Here is a 24,238-nt window from a genome sequence, read left to right as displayed (position 1 = left end):
AGACTTTTAGTAAACCCAATTAGCCGGTCTGTTAATGGGTACCAAATAATACAGTAACATATACGTTCCTATCCTGTTGTTATAACAAGGTATTTGGTATGTGTAACTGAACGATTTGTGCGGTGTACTGGTTTTATATTGTTCACGTTACCAGAACGCACTGTGCTAATGGGGCTTCTAAACGGGCCATATGTTGACTGCAATATGTGGCCAGCAACTATTGGTGTCCTCTTACTCACATGTTAGAAAGGGACACTAATAGTTGCCGGCCACATATTGCAGTCAAAATATGGCCCGTTTAGAAGTCCCTTCAGCACAGTGGGTTCTGGTTACGTGAACAATATATAACCAGTACACCGCACACATCGTAGACAATTTAAAAGTAAAATAATACGAGAAATAAAATCAAACGCTTTATTATTGGTTTTCTAAATAATGATAATTATAAAGCATCTTCAAATTATTTAAAGTATATCAAGAACAGTATGAATTAAAGGGTCCAGCAGGCTAGGTTAACAAGACTGCCCCCCACGAGGGATTTGGTTATACTTTTAGAGTAGTGGCTGCACCTGAGAACAAATAAATAATTAATTTAAAACATAGTTTTTGTATTTGACTTAGTAAATACGTCATATATATGCGTCAACCCTAATGTGCAACAACCTAGTTAGAAAAGGCAACAGAACTGCTCAAGCTACTTGTTTTATGAATACATGAGTTATAATATCACTCTCGTCGATAAATGACATGGATAAAATGCATAGACATCAAATGACGCCATTTTGTTACAATAAATATGTCGTCACGCGAAATAATTATGTAGGTATCAAACACAAAGTAGGTAAGTACAACCACACCTCGAGTATATGGCTAAAACTATTTTACAGCGGAATTGAATACAAAGCATTCATAATTATTTATTAACAATGAATACAGGCGAGTGATGACAAACATTAATTTCGACCATAACATCAGCTTTTTACTTACTTTCGAAAATTTCCGTATATTCCTCCAGGTTCCACGTTATTAGATGGTTTCTTAGGTCTTCGTCCATGCTCACAAAACAGACAAGTTTTTAAGCACACTTATACTATACACTTGTACTAGTTTACAGTTAAATTATGGACAGGATCTAAGTAAATAAAAAAACCGACCGTCACAACGAAAGACGCTGGGGCAATGGCTGTTCCGTGACTTGCGCAATTCCTTTCTCCCTCCCCCGCCACCCGCGCATACACCATGGTGTTGGCACAACTGTTTGATTCGTTCAGAATACAATGCATTATAGTAGCCATAACATAATAACTTGTAACGTGTACACTCGTATCTTTATTTTTACATATCAATAGTTAGTGTTACGATGCATATATTAAACGAGACAAACGTTTAATATTTACAACACTTGCATCTTTACATATACCACGAAATTGTAAGCAGTACTAAATTGCATTTAACTAGAATTAAACAGTGATGTTTATAAAACAAGTTTTACACGATACAACATTTTTTGTTATTACTACCGGATTTTAGTAGGTATAACTATATTTTTAACTACTATACGTTCTGGTAGTATTGTAGAAAAATATTTTTTTCGGTGTATGACCTTAAGTGCATTGGCGTAAACGTAAGCTTCGAAAGCGGGATAGTATTAAATAGCTAAATTACCTATAAACCAGGAAGTAAGTACATATTTTATACTTATTAGGGTTATTAGGCAACATTTACGCTCCTACGCTTCTTAGCAAGACATCTTGCTTACTGGGCTATAAACGCGAAAATCGAAGTTTATCAATTACGGCCATTTTTTCTCTGTCACTCAAATTACGTCTTAGTGAGAGTAAAAGAGAAAGATCCCCGCAATTTGCGAAATGTCTTGCTAAGAAGCGTAGGAGCGTAAATGTTGCCTAATAAGTATAAAATGTGTAGTACCACATACTACAGTACTAGTTTAAGTAAATATTGGTTATTATCAAAATGACCCCGCTTCGAAGCTACCAATGCTCCTTACTTGAATATTTTGGGACTTTGACGGTCGTTGGGGACATATCTACCACACTTATTTACATTTTCGCGAAGTCGAATGCTCGTGTAAGGTGAGAAGGCCAAACACTGGGGACGCTGGGGTGAAGGTCCCAATATTTACTTTGCAAACTTACAAGTCTTACAACAATTTGTATTACCTACTTATTACAATTATTCTGAGGTTGCGCAATAAAGAAGATTTGTATTGTATTGTACCTATAATGCCTATAAGTAGGGTTGCCAATTGTACTATATATTATACAAAAACCATGTAGTACAAAAAATACTATATTTTCATCACTAAAGATAGCGGTATACAAATGTCAAAAAAAAACCGGCCAAGAGCATGTCGGGCCGCGCTCAGTGTAGGGTTCCGTACTCTTCCGTCACAATAAGCTAAACTGGAGCTTAAAGTATAGTAAATTGCTAACCAAGGGATGAAACGATACCTTTCACCCGAGTTAAACAAATAGGCAAATTTATATAATCAGTACCTAATTAAAGTAAGTCTTTTTACTATGAAGGGAAAACTTTTTGCGATAACTCAAAAACAGCTAAACTGATCATGTCTGCTATAGTTTTTATTTAATGTCTTTCTTAAGCTCTACTTCCACGATTTTTTTAATATTTTTTGGACCTATGGTTCAAAAGTTAGAGGGGGGCGGACACATTTTTTTTTCTTTCGGAGCAATTATCTCCGAATATATTCACTTAATCAAAAAATGTTTCTTAAAAACCCCTATTAGCTTTGAAAGACCTTTCCAACGATACCTCACACTCTAGGGTTGAAGCGAAAAAAAAATTTCACCCCCACTTTACGGGTAGGGGAGGTACCCTAAAAAAAATTATTTTTTTAGTTTTTATTGTACGACTTTGTCGGCTTTATTGATATATATATATCCATGCCAAATTTCAGCTTCCTAGCACTAACGACCACGGAGCAAAGCCTCGGACAGACAGACAGACAGACGGACATGGCGAAACTAATATAAGGGTTCCTAGTTGACTACGGAACCCTAAAAACAGAAAGGGGTATCGCATCTTATGCGCGTTGGATTTTTAAACGCCGCAATTAGCCTCAAATCGGTGTCCTATTTTTTTCCCAGTAAAAACTATATTTTTATCAATATTTTGACAAAAATGCTAATTTTCCGTAAAAAAAAGGTGGCAACCCTAAATATAAGATGTATTCGGGTAACAATTATGTATGATTTTCGTTGTAGTACATGCAGAAGACGGAATTAACCGAATACACCTTACTTTTTTTAAATATTTATGCCCGGGTCCTTTTGATTTAGATGCAGCTATATTCAAAGTATTTTCAAATGTTATGCTAATTTGATATCAGCATATGAGTGTACGTATTTTTAGATTTTTCAGTATGTAAGTATATCCTCATAGTCAGAAGTTCTAAAAATATAAATCATCAATTCAGCTAAAAAAGGCACAAAGACTACAAACAATAAGAACGTCAGTAAATGAAATAGTTGTTTTAAATACAAGGGGGCAAAGTTGTTGTTTAACCACTCGTGCTAATATTGATACCCGAGCAAGCGAACGATCCCAAAATTGAACCACAAACGTGGCGAGTGGTTCGCAAAATGGAATCTTGAGCGTTGCGAGGGTTTCAAGGCACGAAGGTTAAAAGAAAATATCAGCTGCAAGATATGAAACAAAATCAAATCCAAATGGACGTCATTACATATTTATCATTCATTATGTAAAAGTCAAATCTGCTAGCTAACATAAGGAAACAACTCAAATTTTGCATCCGATTACTTTGCCCTACATGTGGATGAAATGCAACTTTCTTATCAGTACCCCTAGTGTAAATTTAGTCGATAGCGAAACGTGACGTACGCGTTTGCGTTAAGTCTCATTTTGTATGGGTTTTTGAACAGCGCGCCAAGCGGGACGTTTTGGAAAGTCAAAAATCTCATACAAAATGACACTTAACGCAAACGCGTACGTCACGTTTCGCTGTCGAAAATATTTACACTAGGGGTACAGTTTATTTTTTTGAATTAATCGACATTCATGCCAATATCATTTCTTCCTATTCGCAATTCTACACAGTCTAAATTCCTCACAGTAAGTATTTAACCACATTCGCTATTGTGCACAGTCATTATTTGTGTACAGTAGCGATTCAGCCTTTTCGCAATTCTGCACAATCTGAATTCTACACAACGGCATTTCACCACAGTCGCTACTGTGCACAGTCATTATTTGTGCACATTAGCGATTCAGCCTTTTCGCAATTCTGCACAATCTGAATTCTACACAACGGCATTTCACCACAGTCGCTACTGTGCACAATCATTATTTGTGCACATTAGCGATTCTCCCTGTTCGCAATCTCGCACAATCTTAATTCTACGCAATATCATTTAATCGCATTAATAGTTTATTTTTTCGTTTTTAGTCGATATATTTAGTCAACTGTAATTTTTTGGGTTTGATGGTACCTCAAAAGTTTAAATATAGTCAAGTACAAGTCAGACTCGTGCATGAAGGGTTCCATACCACTAGAAAGTGGTCAAGAGCATGTCGGGCCATGCTTAGTTGTAGGGTTCCGTGGTTTTCCGACAGTCATAGTAAGTGATTCCGATTTAAAGTGAACTATTTGATATATGCTATTGAGATTACATACTAAAAAAATCCTACGGCGGGCTTATGACGGGTATCATATTACAAATTATTTTCTGACCTAAAAACCTTCCTAATACCTCACACATCAAGGTTTTTATGGAATAAAATACCTCCTGCCCTATAACATATTACCCTAAAAAAATCATTTGCCACTTTTTATTTTACCACTTCCGCACGTTTAATATACAAGGTGTTACAAACTGTCAAAAAGTGATAAAGATAGACAGTCGCGTGCATCCTTAAGTGAAATTAAAATTAATATTAAACTAATTAAGATTGTGCGAGATTGCGAACAGGGAGAATCGCTAATGTGCACAAATAATGACTGTGCACAGTAGCGACTGTGGTGAAATGCAGTTGTGTAGAATTCAGATTGTGCAGAATTGCGAAAAGGCTGAATCGCTAATGTACACAAATAATGACTGTGCACAGTAGCGACTGTGGTGAAATGCCGTTGTGTAGAATTCAGATTGTGCAGAATTGCGAAAAGGCTGAATCGCTACTGTACACAAATAATAACTGTGCACAATAACGAATGTGGTTGAATACTTACTGTGAGGAATTCAGACTGTGTAGAATTGCGAATAGGAAGAAATGATATTGGCATGAATGTCGATTAATTCTTTATTTTGAACAGTCAAGAGGGCCTTTACCAGCTGGTGTGGTGAATATTTATTTCATAATAAATTATTTAAAAAAAAAATTGTGATTCATTTTGAAATAGTTGTGTTTGAAATTAAATGAGCAGCAGCTGTTCAAATAATATCACAAAGTTAGGCACAAATTTTAAGGTATGTAGGTACCGTGTTTATTTTCTTGTGGTACATTTATCATTATAATATTTTTATATTTTTTTATTATAGGACATTATTACATTACACAAATTGACTAAGTCCCATGGTAAGCTCAATAAGGCTTGTGTTGAGGGTACTTAGACAACGATATATATAATATATAAATATTTATAAACACTTAAATACATAGAAAACGCCCATGACTCCGGAACAAATATCCATGTTCATCACACGAATAAATGCCCTTACCAGAATTTGAACCCGGGACCATCAGCTTCGTAGGCAGGGTCACTACCCACTAGGCCAAACCGGTCGTCGAATTGGAAGACAACAGCAGTCGTTGCTACGCAGAAAATGACTGTATTGGTCAAAACTCTAAAGTAAAATTAACTACGAGGAACGTATATTTACACTTGCTATCATATACATATATTTATTTACCCTAGAATCGAAAGGACGAACCTGCGAAGGGCGACATTAGCCGAATAATAATAAATAAGCTACAGAAATAACTGACCCCTCTGCATAGAAATTTGTTCGCAGTGGGGGTCAGTTATATCTGCAGCGTACTGTACATAATTGTAAGCATTGATCTTAAAGGCAACACCTTAAAAAGATTCTGGGTCGGCACAGCTGTCACGCGCGTTGAGTCACCGACGCATCGAGGAATTCGTGGCGTAATTACGATATGTGAATATTGTGAATATGTCACGGTTTGGAAACACTTGTATATGAAGACAAGGAGTACGTGTAAGTATTTATGTACAAAGTTTATCCACTTATTGTTCAATGATAAGAAAGAAAAGGCGGTTCAGAAGATAGGTAAACTGGGCAACTGTTTCAATTTTGATGCGTCGGTTTTTCTGCATGCTGAAGCGACTAGACTTTTGAGTTTTGGCAAGCAGTGACATTGCAAATGGTATAACCGTAATATCATGTACATTACTTTGACTTTCCTTGTCCTTGTGACCTTGGGTTTATCTGATGGTGCCACGTCTCATAAAAATAGTCATATGGAGGATTGCAAGGTTATGACATGACACTTCCGGACCATATTTGCTGAACACAACCACCAGAATACCATATAAGTGTCAGAATAGAACAAAAGGAAGCGTTTGGATTCTAAAAATCTCTAAAATCCTAGGTACTTACCTACTACCGTTTCGCTACTGCCACGTGACAAATATTGCTTTTTGGACCGTCTAGAAGAAAATACTTATTTTGCGACTCTATAGTATTCATGCTTGAGGTATGAAGGGAATATTAACCTGTGGCTGATTTGGCTTACTTTTTCTTTAAAACCTGGACGATACGAAGGTGTGATCTATTAGGCACGAACAGGTCTGAGTACGGCACATGTAGCCGACTGCAGCGTAGCAAATAGGGGGAGTCCAGCCTGACCTCTATCATTATCTTGTCTTAATGATGTTGGGGCTGGCCCGTATCCAGCCCACCAGATATGCGATTCTCTTGCGGATTTTAGTTGGTATTAAAAAATGTGGGTAGCCAAATTTAAGGCAAGAGCGTCGCCAGCTGATGTGCTATTAGGGGGGGGGGGGTTCATATGGCCGAATACTCCCCTTCCCCCCTTGGCGACGTTTACAGAAGATACATAACAATAACATACCATATAGACCGACGGATTTGACGACCGGTCTGGCCTCGTGGGTAGTGACCCTGCCTATGAAGCCGATGGTCCCGGGTTCAAATCCTGGTAAGGGCATTTATTCGTGTGATGAGCATGGATATTTGTTCCTGAGTCATGGGTGTTTTCTATGTATTTAAGTATTTATAAATATTTATATATTATATGTATATATCGTTGTCTCAGTACCCTCAACACAAGCCTTACTGAGCTTACTGTGGGACTTAGTCAATTTGTGTAATAATGTCCTATAATATTTATTATTTATTATTATTATTATTATATAGACATCTGTTGAATATCGAGGAACATCAAAACATATTCATCAGGACTGCAAGCAGGATTAGGTATATACTTAATACAGGATATTTTTTAAGAAAAAAAACAGACTTCAATGAGGGAGACCGGTGAAAGAAACATTATTGTTGATTTTGTAAAAAGGTACCTGGTCTCCGTGCACACTAAAGGAGACAGTTAACAAAAACCTTGCTAGAGTTGCTAGGTTTCTTGTTAGAGCTGGGGTGATAAGAGTAGCGCTTCCTCATTTTTCACGCAACAGGCACTCGTTGTCGATTTGCAAAAAACGCTTAAGATAACTAACTAAGGGACCCACCAAAATTTTTAATTTTGACATTATCCATTTATATCATCCCCGCCTTCTTCAGCCATCAACTCGGACCCCTTGTTTGACATAATAATTGAAAATCATAATTCTGAGACCGTTAACTTCTCAGGATTTTCGTAAGGTTATCCTATAGATAAGGTAGGTTTGTTTTATGGCAATCCTGAAAAGTTACGCGACTAACGAAAATGCGGACATACATTATGACTTTAAAACTTTGGTAAACAATAGAGACCCCCATCAACTTCCCACCTCTATATAGATCACTGTCTATGGCAATGCGACTCTAACAGGATATCTCTCCATTTAGAGTTAAATAGATAAATTCATTTGCATGTTACATATCGTTTTCCTCCCCTTGTATAGGACGCAATCGATGATGTAGCCGTTCGTGGCCGATGACGACACGTTGTTATTTCAGACACGCCGCCACAAATAGCCGGGGCCATGTGTCTTCCAGGCGGTTAGCGGTTTTATAGAAAATATGTAGTTGACAAGGAATTCATGACAAGATACAGTAGAATCCGCAACGGAACGCAATGTGTTATCACATTGAGTAGCGGGAACCCGCTCGGCGGGTTCTCTGTTCGCAGTCGCTTTCCTCTACAAAGCGGGAAAACGCTAGGATCGGCTACGAGCGTAGCGCTATTAATACGTTGGTAGCGAATGTGTTAAGAAAATTCTAATGGGACCTCGCCGTCGCGGATAAGCGTGTTAACCGTGAAAAAAAAAACCGACTTCAAATATTACCAAAAGCGCCATACATGTACCTATAACATTTGAAGAGTTCCCTCGATTTCTCCAAGATCCCATCATCAGACCCCGACTTGGTGCCAACGGGACCATCTCGGGGTTATACCCGTTAGATTAAAAAAAAAATTGAAAATCGGTTCACGATTCTCGGAAATATCGAGTAACATACATACAAAAAAAAACATTAAAAATAATCGGTATCTGTCAAACATATGTAAAGGATATATAAATGTTCCAGTGCCGGAGCAGGGCCCTTATTCGACATGCTAAAAGTGACGTTTCGTGTTGATTTCCATTTGATGTGAGAAATATTGTGACTTGTCGAATTGCTATTATCACCACCTGTCAGTGAACAATATCCACACTAGAGGCGGGGCGTTGTACCGGAATAGTTTTTGGAACAGGTTATTTGTAATAGACTACTTTTAGCTTGTCGAGTATTTAAAAGTACGGACTTTGATTTCTGAAATAAAACAAATATGAAACTTTTATCACCTCGTACCTCCATTCTTACCGTTACTTTAGGTAAAATAAAATTTTGTTAACAGATGGTCGTCTGGGTGTCTGTTGTATCTAAAAATAATGTAATAATATATAACAAAAATATGACAATAGATTCATAGCCTTCACTCAAAACGTCACCATATTTCCGACCCTTACCGAAATAATAAGTCGATATTTGTATAAATAATCCTTATTTGTAAGACGCCTAAGCACGGCAAATACGTAAACTGCCTATTGGGGGTCATACTCGTAAAACTGGTATTTTAGACGTACTTTTGGTACGAGTAACAGAGACGTACTTTTGGTACGCAGTCCCAGCTCTAGTCAGGATTCTAGTTGTCAAATATAAGCGTGTCGAATACGTATTAGTTAACTGTCAAATGAAATTAGATCAACGGTAGACTTTTTTGTCGATGGGTATGGCTGCCATGTTTGGATTTATGTCATTTAAAAGGGGATCCTAAGGCAGAGAGTAGTTTTACCTGTACGATTTTGATTCTTCTACTGGACGCAAGATGGAGTTAGCTGCCAAATTCCGATCAGGCTGACGCAACTAGGAAGAAAATAGTTTTGTATGGAATTTGTTTCGCAAATCATTGCCAACGAAGAAAAAGAAAACGTCAGTGCTATTTATTTTGTCAAGTTTACATCAAGTCTACTGTCAGCCTAATTGCTTTGTTTGTTTTGAAGGCTTCAATGTTTTGTTCGGGTATTTCGTGTAATTTCTTTATTGTTTAGTGCAAAAATCGAAAATAGTCAACCGTGATCAGAGTAAAGAGCGAGTTTGTTACAATGTCAGCGAGAAAACGGTTTACTAAGTGTGAAATATGTGGCAAGCGAGCCACTCGAGAAAATCACGAAAAAAGGGATTTTATGGCGAAATTTCCCTTGGATGAAGACTGGTAAGTATTGCTTTAGATACTTTTGACCTTATTTTGGGTCAGCAGGCTATAAACACATCGAAAATTAGATATTTTACATTATTTTTCGCTGTGAACTAGGGATGTACTATAACTATCGATAACTGTAGTTTTATTTGTATATCAGTGTAAATAATTAAATTAAATATGTGAAATTTGCTTAGAACTAGCATGCAATATGACCATAATTAATTCGTCGAAGCTTAATAATGCATAAATTATCTATCACTTATGCATTAATGGTAATTTAAGTCCTGTCTTTGTTTGTAATATGAGTTTTTCTTTAGTAGTGCACAATAAAGAATTTTATTATTATTATTAGTTAATATATTAACCTAAAATGTAAGAAAATTAATCTCTGTTTTTATGATAAATAAAGAAATATTATAGGACATTATTACACAAACTGACTTAGTACTAAAGTTTGAATGGCATGTGTTGTGGGTACTTAGACAACGATATATATATATATATACCCACAACACATGCCATTCATACTTTAGTACTAAGTCAGTTTGTGCAATAATGTATATACATATGTACATAGACCTAATTTATAAGTATTTATAAATACATAGAAAATACCCATGTCTCAGGAACAAATATTCATGCTCATCACACTAATAAATGCCCGTTCCAGGATTTGAACCTGGGACCATCGGCTTCATAGGCAGGGTCGCTGCCAACAAGGCCAGACCCGTTCTCATGATTAACAGACATATAAATACATAAAAAGTTAAAGCATTGATAAAGGGTTGTTGATAACTGGATGCCGAAAAACATGATTTATAGATGCATATTAGCGCGAAATAATCAGTTGATCATCTCATTAGCAAACACATGGAATATAAACTGTAGATAAAGTCATGTTTTTCCAAGGCTGTATGTTTTCAGATGCAGGCAGTGGGCCAAATTTGTTGGAAACGAAGACCTGATACATCTTCCCATAGAAAAGTTACATTTATTCAAACATGTATGTGCACATCATTATGAAAATCAAGCATTTAATAAAATAAAAAAACACGACTTAAAAACTGTATTAAAATAATTCGGGTCCACATTAAGCCCGACCGTCCAATTAAGAACTATCCACTTTATAACATGCAACTTAAATGTGGACTCGATGCTAACCTGATTTCGAGTACAAAATTTGTAGACAGGAGCCTATGTTGTTGTTATGTTAGGAGCTTATGTTGTTTATTTTATCGATATCGATAAGAATCGTAAGCGTGTAGCGTACTACACTATTTAAATCGCTTATGTTGCTACTATGGTTCTTTGACAGTTCTTTGTCGTACATTTTGGTAATGATTTGCGAAACAAACTGATTCCACTCGCTAGTATGGAAGTCCCGTCTCTTAAAACGTAGTGATTATATGCTCTTTGACAATGACATGCAGTTGCGTCGATGTAGATCTATCATAAAAACGTACATGTGACGCATGTGACAATTGTCCAGGATGAAAGAAATATCTTGACAATTAACATAAAGCAATACAATACCACAAAATGTCAACAAGAAAACAGATTTATTATAAAAATACAAATTACATATATACAAAGCTTCATTTTAAAACCAATGGTCGTGGGTTCTAACCCCGGCTCTTAACAATGTGCATCTTGTATCATGTACCGATTGCTTTTCAGTAAAGTAAAATATATTATCATGAGGAAGATGGAGTAGCCCCAATAAGGTATATTTTCCCCTCTGGGTTAGAAGGTCAGATAGTAGTGAGACAGGGAGATATAGTGAAGAATGCGGATAAACAAGCATTTATTGTGTTGTTAGGCTAGTTCTTTTTTTCAAAATTTGAAAACGAACGCAACAGCATGCTCAAAACCCCCTGTGAGTCAGAATCTGTTAAATTCAGGCTTAAGACGAAACAGGAGCTGAGCCCGTACACAAATTTGAGATTTTTAGGTAAAAGGTAAAAAATATCGCCGTCGCGCTGACGAGTGTGGCCCCCGTACCTAGCTAGAGACTATCCCTTGTGTGTGTACCAACAAACCAAATTTTAGACAAATATGATACGTCTTCTTCTTCTTTGTCGTTGTACTCTTTGCAGAGCGTCGTGGTCAACTGCTGATATCAGGCGCAGATGTTGCTTGCCGTACGATTTCTCGCCATTTTTCGCGGTTGGGGGCCATTCTGGCAAATGCGTTCAGGGGACCCTTCATGGCAGATTTGATTTGGTCAGTCCATCGCATAGGTGGCCTTTTGCGCGGTCTTTTTCCGTTTGCTCTACCCTGCACCACTAGACGCTCTATGGAGTCGTTGTTCCTCCCCGAGACGTGACCGAAAAAACTGAGTATGCGGGTCTTTACGAGAGTCGAAAGGCGCTGCTTGATACGGAGTTCTTTAAGGATGGAGACATTAGTCCGAAACTCGGTCCAGGATATCCCCAGCATTTTCCTCCAGCACCATATTTCTAGGGCGTCTATCGTCTTCTCCTCTGTCTTTCGGATAGTCCAGGTCTCCGCAGCGTATAAGAATATAGGAAAAACGAGGGCCCGTACAAGCCGAACCTTCGTGGTGTTTGTGACGTTTCGGTGATACGTAGCCTATACGTAAAAACTAGCCAAGACAAATCCTTTATAATTTCAGGATTTTCTACACAGCACAGAACATGGCACCCATATAGATCTCAATTCCGTTGTCGGCGAGTCAACAACGACACATATTCTTAATATTGAACTTAATTGGCTCTCATTTCACATTTATGTTTTAAATTAATTATAGGCATAGACATACCATATCCTATTGTAAGTACAAAGTTTCAGAGCAATCTAGCAAGTCATTTTAAAATGAGAGCGTAACTACATTTGTATGGAGAACCGAATTTGCTGCGGACGCACAATGTAGCATAATCGGATTAGGACCAACCTCGAAATCTCTGTAACAGTCATGAAATTTATTATGTATATAAATTAAAGGCCCCGTTTTCATGCCCAAACCATTTAACATTTGGGGACCTCGAGGAATTCGAACCATCTTGGAAAATGTGTACCATCAACACAACAGTCAACATTAAAACTTATTAAATTCTACACAAAAAAGTCCTCGATATCTTTGCAGAACAATACATCTTGTTATAGAGAATACTTGCTGAATCTAAGTTTAACGCTTATACACTTCCAGGGGACATTCTCTTAAAAGGAAACTCGGAGGAATATGAATTCTATTTTTAACTATACATTTGTACGTGGTCTACCCCAATATTAACATTTTACTCTACTGTGACTAAACCAGAAAGAAGGGTGGTAAGGGTTATGATGATTCAGTACACCCAGTAGCTAGGTATTAGGATACTGGACGGATTTTTTTAAATGACGTATCGTTAGATTCCTCTTGCCATTCACAACCTACTTTTACTTGTTCTATTAAAGAAAAATCAATACAGCCGCCTTGAGAGGACTCCGAATATTAAATCATATGTTTTCTTCTAGCGCCTAAACTATTGAGCGGAGTACAGTAAAACAGACATCAGTAGATCCACAGTTAGTATACAAGTGCTATGCAATACAAAGTTACTAAAATTAACGGAAGAAAAAGGTTTAGGGCTAAATAATACGTCATTTAAAAAATCCGTCCAGTATCCTAAGCTACAGGTGGCCTGAATCCTCAGTACTTATACCCATAACCCTACTTTCTGGTTAAGTTGCAGTCAAGTAAAATATTGATATTGGGGTAGATTATGTACAAATGTATAGTTAAAAGTGGAATTTTTATTCTTCCAAGTTTCCTATTAAGAGAATATCCCATGAAAGGGTATAAGGGCTAAATCTGGGTTTAGCAAGTATTTTTTAAAGCAAGATCATTTTTTTTCTCAAAGATGTCTAAAACTATTTTATGTAGAATTTTATAAGCTTGAATGTTGCCTTACACGATTATTGAATAAAGAACGTAGATTTAGAGTAAAACGCGAATTTCTCCTGGATGGTCCACATTTTCCAAGATGGCTGCGGTTCCTCGAGGTCCCCAAATGTCAAATGGTGTGGGCATGAAAAAGGGGCCTTTAAGGGGCGTATATACATACCAAATTTCATGACTGTTCAGACATTTCGAGTTTGGTCCTAATCCGACTGTGCTAATGCCACTATGTACGTAAACTGTAACTGTACTGCGGACTCAACCTTCACGTTATAATTTTTTAAGTATTAACGTTGACATAGTAACGAAAATAATAAACACGTCAATTGAAGTAAACAATATTATTATATGCAAGAAAATTTTGCAAAATAGGTACATTAATGATTAGTATGTAAAACACCATTAATTATTGAATTATAATTATGATTTTGTGTTAAAAAATATGAGACCAATTATACAGCCCGATTACACGGGCTACATATTAAAAATGATTATCATGGAAACAGTAAATATACACAGGTGAACAAAGTTATAGTAAAATAGGTGCATAATTTCAGAGCTTGCCTGGCCCACCTGTACCACCTACCATGACCACGGCCGTCTCCTACTATTATTTTTTTCTAATACCTATGGCCTTACTAGCGAATAGTATTCCATGTTCTTGATCCAGAATTTAAACCCTTAACTACATATTTGTGGCACTTGGGGTTGAATTTGAAACTCTAGGGCACTAGCGTGGCTCTATGAGAGCGCCTTATATAGGCTTCTGGTGACCAGAGGATCAGCATTGTTAACCAGCGCGGAAATGCACCCAGCCTTCTGGGCACCCTACCGAGCGACCAGAATATAGGGCAAATATTTTATGTATACGTTTTTGACTTAAGTGTTTTTATCATGTTTTATATTTAAACTTACAGATGTCGAACTACCAGCAAAGTTTTTGAAGAGGTGTAGTTTTTATATTTCCTGGTACCAAACTGATACAGGAAATTGGAACATCAGTAAATAATCTACACCGAAGACAATGAAATATAGTCACATAATACTTTAATGTTTTATTTTATTAAAGAAATCGGTAAAAAAATGTGTTTACTGAAAAAGATAAATTTTATTTTAATTGTAGTTGAATAACAAAATATGTATTTAATCTCCTTTTAACATAGGAATTCTCTTTGTGTAGGTACATATAAATAATAGGTACTTAGGTCTTGGTAAGTAATATAGACAGTACAGTAGGTCTTATCTTAATAATATGAGATCTCATACATGCGTTCCGATATATCTGATGGCGACTGTACATACAATGGGGTCGCGTATACGAGTACAAAGAGCATTAACATAGTTGTTGATAGACCAAGTGAGCGAGCTACTATGGTACCTATCTTTATATCAATTTTATGCATTATGTAATAGCGCAATACAGAATTTTTTTTTGACAAATGTAGTATTATTTTTATAGTAATAAAGGTTATTCATGAACCATCTCGTAATTTAAAAAAAACGGACTTTATCTCTAAATCATATGCCTTATATTTACAGATGTGTTAGGTTACAACTTGGTTCGTGAATGTGGTTTAGATTTAGAAGCAACTTGAGACTGGGTGCGGAGTAAATTGCATCAATTTTTTTTACAATTTTGAGCGTTTATAGGAGAATATGTGGAGCGAGCATTATTCGACGTGTAGGTGTGGGTTCAACAAAAAGATCGCATGTCAATAGTTCTTTATTGTCGTTAAAATTCAATTAATAATCGCCTTTATCGACCATCAACTGTGTGGTCACTTTTTAATTGATTGACGTTGTCAGGTACAGTTTCACTACTCGCCGCCGCATTGTTCATAGCGCATTACTTATCCTATCGAATACAAGATGTCGCTGATTCCTGTAAACTTATGTTTTAAAAAAAAGACGCTTTACTCTATGCCATATATTGTAGGAAAGGAAGGGTATTCCCTGTCGTACTTCAAAAAATCCAAGATGGTGCCCAAGCCCATGGACAATAAAGTCTAGCAATAAAATCAACACTTGTCAAAATTTGACATTAGCAATCCACAGTCAGGTGACAATCAAATCAAACCGAACCACTTCGAGTTCAGAGCCATTTCAAACTATATAGTAGTAATAAACAAAGTTGATTTTTGTTTGATTATTTTTTCTATGAATGAGTTTTGATTGTTCCAAATGATAATATCCACAGTTGATAGAATCAACACTTGATACAATCAACATGCGATAGAATCAAGTGTTGATTTGATGTGGACGTGAAATTTGACAGTTGTGCATCTCGAATAAGGCCCCAGGACGCGGTCCAACACCACCAGCTTAAAGTTATTTATTTGCATACATGTTGTACAATATGAGAATGAGAATGAGTTTATTGCCACAAAAAACCTTATGAACAAAGTACAATAATAACCTTAAATACCTACTAAATACAAATAATTAAAAAAAAATTAGAAAGATTGGTAATTCATTACATTTAATACCTGATGATTGGGCAATGGGCTCCAATCTCAGCATATGACAAGCAGAGGGCCTAGCGCTGGTTTTCAGACAATACATATGTTAAATAACAGTTATTTGAATCAAACATGCGTGCCTGCCTGCAAGGGCATTGCAACCCATATATGTAACTTAATCTGAACTTATACCTAATACAATTAAAGTATTTATCTTAAAACTTATCTTCGAAAAATTCATCAAGAGAATAATAACTTTATTCAGCATTTCTTTTAGTTTTGTTATAAACTAGCATTCTTTAACTCGTTTTTTTATTGGTTCTGGTAGCTTCAACCTAAAGTCCAATTTATAGACGTAACAAACTGGCTATCAACTATTGGAAAGGCTATAGTCAGACCAAGATAAGTTGGCAATGATTTTGATAGCCCATCAGACGGTGCAAGTGTTATTTTAAACCTCAAGTTTCTATGAAATTGCACCGTCTGGGCTATCAACATCGCTGCCAACATATCTTGGTCTGACTCTAAAATACTTGTACGTTTAGGTACTTACCTTATAGGAATGTAAAAAGAACTGTGTTCTTAAATTATTGTGGTGTACTTAAGTGCTTCTGCCTTCTTGTCACTAAGTACCTATTCTGTCAACAGGATGAATCTAACAGCAATAAAATTGCCAAATTTCATTGGCAACAATAACGAGTGAAAGAGTGCCAAATTAATCACAGATTTAAGTTTTAATTTTATCCTAGCTCTTCTAGAAAGTTACGATTAGTAAAACGAATTGCGGTCATCTTGGTACAGCCCAGCAATTTTGGACGATATTTTTTTTTCAAATTGTATATCAGGCAACTGTAATGGCCCATAACAGAACCTACCCATCGGTAAAGTAAATTGGTAGGTAGTTAAGTACTTAAATACATATCGCTTGCCATTCGTAAAATTATTTCCGAAAATCCTGCAAACTCTGCAGCCCCCGCGCATCCCACTCACAGGATCAAAGAAGCTCGAAATTGGGTACTTGACACATGTTGAATATTATAACAAAATTTAGTGAAATGGATAGAAAATGTGCCAACCATTATAAAAAAAAGGAATTAAAAAATTATATTGAGATTTAAAAAAAATACAAGGCTCCAAACTAAAAAAATATATGTTTTTTGTCTTTCAAAAATAGAAAAAAAAATGGTACCATAAGATTCCATACATTTTATTGAAAAATAAATTGTATGACAACTATACACATAAACGCAATATTTCAGAGTCAAAATGGCAATTTCCTTGATCTTCCATACATTTAGGACAGACTTATATGATGTGACGTCACATCACATTATCATTTTGTTAAAGGCGTTTCAATCGTCAAGTGCGAGCGTCAGACTTTAACTCTCATTTCTGATCTTTGTGTTGCTTAAATGCCATGAGTCCTATATAGACATTTGATCCTTAGGAAAATCAAGATCGTTTGACATTATTTACAAAAAACTGTAAAGTAGCCAATTCAAATTGGATTCGATGAAGTATCGTAAAACCATCCAACTATTGCCCAGTACTACAACTATCTATGGTCCACAAGGAATAACTTGATAATTGGCGATTGCAAGAAATAGCCCTGCACTGACTGTGCGTACATTTATGTCTATGGACTGTGCAACTGCAATCGGTACACGGCGGGAAGAAGCTGATAACTCAAGATATATAATTGAAGAAAACTGAAGTTAAAATAGAACACTTAAGACTTACATGAGGTTCAAATTTCTTCAATTTTAAATCTCGAATTATCAAATTCTTCCCGCCATGTACGGAAATAACACTTGCACGGTCTGTGCTTTCAAAATCGTTGCAGAGATCTTGGTCTAATTCTACCAATGTTCTTTTTGGTGCTGCGCGAGTTTTATCTTCCTTTTGTGAAGATGTCTTGCCGTATAAATGCGACATTTAAATACAGACATATGCACAGCTGACGAACGAAGAAATATAAGCTAGTTTTGGGTCATTGGAAGCTTTCAGACTATACTTACTAGTTTGGCGCAATGACCCAAAATGAGTCTTAGCCTCCAACACAAGAGCACGCCATTTTACCCAGTCCTGCGCGGATTCACGCCAATTTTCACTGACGCCGAGAGAACGGAGATCTACCTCCACTCTAACCGCCCACCAAGGGCGGATCCACCGTTGTGGGCACGATGGGCATGCCCACAACCCTAATAGGGTGCCATATTGATTCGCCAAGTAAAATTACGCCGATTTTTGTTTCGCAGACGCTTAGGCAGACGACTGTTTGGCAGAATTTCATTACGCAGAGTAATCAGTTGGCAACTTGGCATAACATTTATAAGCAGATTTACTTTTCGTAGAGTAATCGTTTGGTAACCGTCATAATTACCCGAGAAAACCGTGATCGAAACACGATAGGTAGAGTGATTTTTTGTATTAATAAAAAAAAATCGAGCATGTTAATATCAGCTGACCCCTACTTATTTACAAGAATAACAATTATTTACTAACATTACAGGGGCAATTGTAATGTTAGTAAATAATTGTAATTAATTATGTATTAGCTTAACGAGTCTTAGAAACCTGAATCATTTACAAATATTAGTCCAAATAATGCCAACTTTGAATTATCAGACGTAGTTGTATTTTAGCGTAGTTATCTATCTAAATGGCTCCATGGACTGCAATAAATTGCTTGAGATTTCCGATACATTACTTTATACGCCGATAATATGTATGTAGTACCGCCATTTCTAAATTACTGACTAAACTGTTATAATTTAACTGTCACTTTATTCGAAATTAAATTTAAAAAACGTTACTCGAGTAAAAGTTGTTTAATCGGGCAGAGTATTCTGCCAAATAAAATTATTAGGTTACTAACGGATTACCAAGTTTTTTGCTAAATAAGAAAGTAAGAAATAAAGAAAAAAACACCAACCAAAACACCCAAAAGATGACCAAAAGTTTTGGCTTGATTCTCATTTTCCAAAGAATTTATCGCAAAAGCATAAACATCAAATAATCATTTCCCAACTCAATACATAGCATAAAAATGTTTTGCATCAGAACTTTTTGAAAAACACTGTTTAGACCAAAGAATATAATACTCACTAGGAGAAGAACGCTAACTCCATACAAAAAAATGCCCCTTTCAAAAGTTCGTTTATACTAGTGGCGCTCTCTTTGTATCTCAGTACTAAAATTGACAACCGGTTTAGCCTGGCGGGTTTTGGTAGGTAGTGATCCAGTTCTAGCTAGTGGTTCTGGGTTCGAATCCCGGCGACGGAATTTCTTTTTGTATTTTTTCATTTTTTGTTTTTGTTGGGGTGAGGTTTTTAAATTAGTATTTATCAAATAAAAAAATATTATGTTACATATTACTCAAAATCACAGGCATCTTTTGTCCTAAGAGATAATGATATCTATATTTTAAAGTTTTTTCAGTATAAAAGGTAACAATACAGTTTATTATCAAGTTATAAATATTTTTATTCCTATATATTAGGATCAAAAGAGCTTAATTCGTTCGAAAAACATACAATAGGCAGGAAAAGTCATTTTCTATACAAATTTATGTATCGGACGGGGCTTGTTGAACTAACTGTGACACTTCCATATAATATCTACATACCTATATGAATTTTATTCAATGAGACCACAGGTCGGTAATTTCGGTTCATTATTGATGTGGGTACCAAATAGTTAACCTATCCTGTGCGTGTGATTATCTTTTGATTTTTTTAAGGCGTTATTTATGTTTAGGTCGCCTATTTTTAGCGCACATTTGAATTCCCAGATCACCTTCATAACAATAAATAGAAGTCATTAAAATCTTCATGATAAAAACAATTTTATATATATACATGTACTATTTATTGCATTTAATATAGCTTTTTATATATCTTAAACATGATCTTTGGCACATCTGATTTTACTCCACAATTGCAATTAGTGTAACTTGTAATCATATCACATATATCAGCCCAAAAAACTAAAAATACATGAATATATGACAGACAAAGTTGTTATTACATCTATCCGATCGTCGGACACTTTCTGCTCCACAGCTCAGTGCAGCGGTCTTGTTGATGGTCACCGGGAAACTACAACTCGTCACAATTATGTGGCGGATCCGTGCCTTTTGATTTTTAGCCTTTCCAAGGAAATGATATGACGCCCAAGGATTTTTTGCTCACGTTCACCCTCTAAAACAAAACAGTCACATTTTAAACAATACTATAACCTATGTCCCTAATTACTAACCTTGCTAATAGCTACCAGAGTTCTAAATTGCCAGCTAAAACAATGTTAGAATTTACATCTATGATGAATTTAGATTGTAATTTTGGACGCAATAGCCCTATGCGTGTGCCGTGCGACTTAAAAGGGTGGTAAGATTAAATTTATGAATTTGAATTTGGCAATAGTACACTTATTTTATTTATAGATTAAAATATTTCTTACCTTGAAATAATTGTTGTTTCTTAGTTTAGTACAATGGATTAAACTTTAACCGAGTCTGAGCGGAGATACTGTGCGGTGGATTTTTAATTTTAAAAATTAATCAATAAATCTATTTCAAGAACATAAATCGTTATTTAATCATTTTATATGAAAACTGATAGTTTTGAAAATGAAAATAGTTTTGCGTCAATGACTTTGACAGCATTGACATTGCAGACTTTTGTCTATGTTCTAACCGGCCAGACCCAAGTGCAAGGCTTTATGGAGGGTATATGTGCCTCTGACCTCCATAGATTTTAAGAACATAGACAAAGACAAACTGAAATAGGTAATAATTTATATAAAATAATAATAATTTACATATGGTAGTGTGACATAAATCAAAATATTTGATAAAAATGATTTTATTTGTTCCCAAAGTTGAATAGACAAAGTCAGATAGGAGCAATGTTGCTGTAACAAAATATTTTTATATTAATAACTGGTATCTATTTCCAGGGGGTCAGACCACACATGCGCAATTATGAAGCGTCATGTCTTTCTAAGGAAGTCGACAGGCCTTGGTTTAGACATTTCCGTATTTCAAAATTTTTTGTCACCATTTTTATTCCTCGAATTATATACTTGCCAAATTTATAGGTACGTAAATCAAATCAAAACATTACAAACCATTATTGAGAAATAAATTCTTTATTTAGTCATTTTTAATACGTTGCTGTCTCTTTTTTATATATAGCAAAAAAATATCTTTAAGTTCAATTAAATAGTAACTTAACCTAACCACACAGTATTTTTATGCGACAGTTCGTTTTTGTGGAGGTCACAGCTCTAACCTAACCCGCTTTTCCGGCAACCGTTTGCCTTTCTAGGGGGTCGCAGTTCTAACCTAACCTGCTTTTCTAACAAGAGTTCATTATTAAGAGTGTCGCAGTTCTAACCTAGCCCGCTTTTTTGGCAACAGTCGTTTTTATGTTGTTGTAAAAAATAAATAAAAATAGACTAAACATGTTTGATAAACTTAAAATTGTTAAACATTTTTAAATCAAGTGAAACATTTTGGTCTAGAATGTTGCTGAACTGTTGTTAGGGAAATGGTAATGTCAAATAAGTATATAGGAAAAGTTTGATTGAAAAATGTACAGTTGCAAAAAATATATTTGGTAAATGAAATTTGGTAATTTTTTTTGGTGAAACCAAAATTACCAAAAGTTGCATCTAGGTACGAATAAATCCCTCTGCAAAACGATGTTCGGCGAAATCAATAATCTACAAAAAATAGGTGGGGGAATCATTAGGTACCTCCTTATAGTCTTGTGAGATAACACTTTCACAGTCTATTGAGATCGATAGATGATGATCTTTCATGAACGACGACGATCATGACTCTTGAGTCATGATTGTTCATGAGTGAGTTCGTACTCCGCCGCACTTGGCCGATTTTCGGGTGGCTGTGACCACAACCTTTTTTGACGGCTGGATCCGCGCCTGCCGCCCACCGATACTTAGGATGACCTAGAGGACGGCGTCCAGTCGGTCGACACAAATGTGCCCTCTTTACAGCTTAGCACGACCTTCACCTATTACTCGTATTTCAAGATGGCCCAGCCAACGGAGACGATGTACTTTGGATTTTTCATCAGACTTATAGTTGGTTGCTTTCCGCATCAAACCTAAGTTTGTCCAAATTATTTAAAAGCATCCACCGGCTGTCGTCAGACCTCGGTTTCGCAAGGCGACCTCGGTCCGCCATTTCTTCCTTTTAAGGCACTCGTGGACCCTGGCTATTTAGCGCTGAGCTTTACTGATTAAAACGTATTTATTACGCTAGTTATTTTCCTGTTTATGATTTGTTCGGTCTGTGACCATATGTGGATGGCGACAGTGATATTGATGCTGGTTGAATGCAACAAATACGTGACTGTTAGGTAGTCAGCTGAAAAGTAGATAAGCGGGCCAGGTGTTAACTTTTAGACTCCATATATCCGATATTCCGTCGCAGACCACAGAGCAACACAGACCTACGTGCATAAGCTTAAAGTTCAATTACAGTTTTGGCAATTCGGCCCCCAGGTCACAGGCTGGCTACGCCTTGGGCTAGGCCCCCAGTTGTGTTGTGGTCAGATCATTTTGAAACACCTCACAAGTTTATAGGTCGCTACTTATGATGCAGACTACTAGGTATTTGTAAATATCAGACCTAGTGCCAAATGGCATTCTCTATCAGTCAACCAGACAAACGCAATTCTAATTAGGTTTTTGCCGTCATCTCTGCTCCCAATCTGATACTGAAAAACGGGAGCGCGATTCACATTTAAATATCTGATATTTATTGGATATGATCATGTCGTCAGGTCACTAATATCACAAGTAAAGATTTAAGATAAGAGTCCGCAGCAAGCTTGGCCGAATTTCACCTTCCCATACAAACGGAATTTTATTCTCATTTTAAAACTTCGTGTTGGATTGTAATGATAACAGACAACATTATACTACTTCACTCTACCCAATGCGCTCGCAGAGATAGTTAATATCATATCAATAGCATTTTTTTTAACCTGGACGTCGCGCCGCGTGCCGGAATGTGCTATTTTTACCGGTTTTATATTCGAACTATTTCCGCATAATTCCAATGGCGCCAAAGCAATACAAACCAAACAATTACCATTTTATACTCCGTGCCAGAACATTCATTATGTACATAATACATTACCAACTTACTACGGCTAGTTTTTTACTGCACAAACTTACCAATACGTGTGACAAACATGTTTCTTCATGGTTTTATTAAAAGAGTTGCCGTATGGTGACGGCAAAGATAAGTTGGTATGTATGAGTCAGCGGTCGCGACATTGGCGTCAGCAAGGTTTCGCAGCGTGAGCCAGTTGGTGACCCCTGGATTGAGCGCAGTAAATAAATAAATAAATAAAACTGTAACGGTTAAAAACACAGAAAAAAAAAACCGCAGTAAAATTGTAGGTACATTTTCTATGGGAGCGCGGTGGCACGTGATCGGTATTTTTTTTTATATTAAACTATTCCCTATGTTCACGACTGTCACGCAACCTAGCGTCCGCAAGTCTAGGGGAAAATGTCAATTCATTACATTTTATAAAACTACTCCAAAACTAAAAACTGCTGAACGGATTTTCATACGACTTTCATCTGTCAATAGAGTGATTCTTGAGGAAAGCTTAGATATATAACTTGTTAAGGTTTTGTGTAAATTGGTTGAAACATAACGATGTCGGAAAAAATCACGCTGGCTAGGAGCTATAATTGAAAACGCTGCCTAATCCGTTTGAATTATAACAACACAATGTATGGTGGGGTTGTCTCTCATTCATAGGTCTACAAAAACGTCCGCGATGTTAAATGTCTATCTTTTAAGGATAACTTAGTATACCCGTTATTAACTTCTAGAAAAAGATCACGTAATATGTGGCATTTGCAAAGCTATTTATATGGATATATTATTAACAATTATCAAATTAAATACGTTAGTTATTACTTTAACCTAAAATTAACTAAAAAGTTT

The 24,238-nt window shown here is 36.2% G+C and overlaps 1 long non-coding RNA gene across 1 annotated transcript; it reads right to left on the bottom strand.

The window, feature by feature from the left end:
* Positions 1-400: 400 nt before the first annotated feature.
* LOC133527220 (uncharacterized) lies at positions 401-1,485 on the bottom strand. The gene is made up of 2 exons (XR_009800839.1): positions 988-1,485; positions 401-569 (listed from the first exon to the last, which is right to left on the bottom strand). It is a non-coding gene; the product is annotated as an uncharacterized LOC133527220 (long non-coding RNA).
* Between the last annotated feature and the right edge of the window lie 22,753 nt (positions 1,486-24,238).

Source organism: Cydia pomonella, chromosome 17 (assembly GCF_033807575.1).
Source record: "Cydia pomonella isolate Wapato2018A chromosome 17, ilCydPomo1, whole genome shotgun sequence".
Lineage (NCBI taxonomy): Eukaryota > Metazoa > Arthropoda > Insecta > Lepidoptera > Tortricidae > Cydia > Cydia pomonella.
This window is presented reverse-complemented; position numbering and strand designations above follow the sequence as displayed.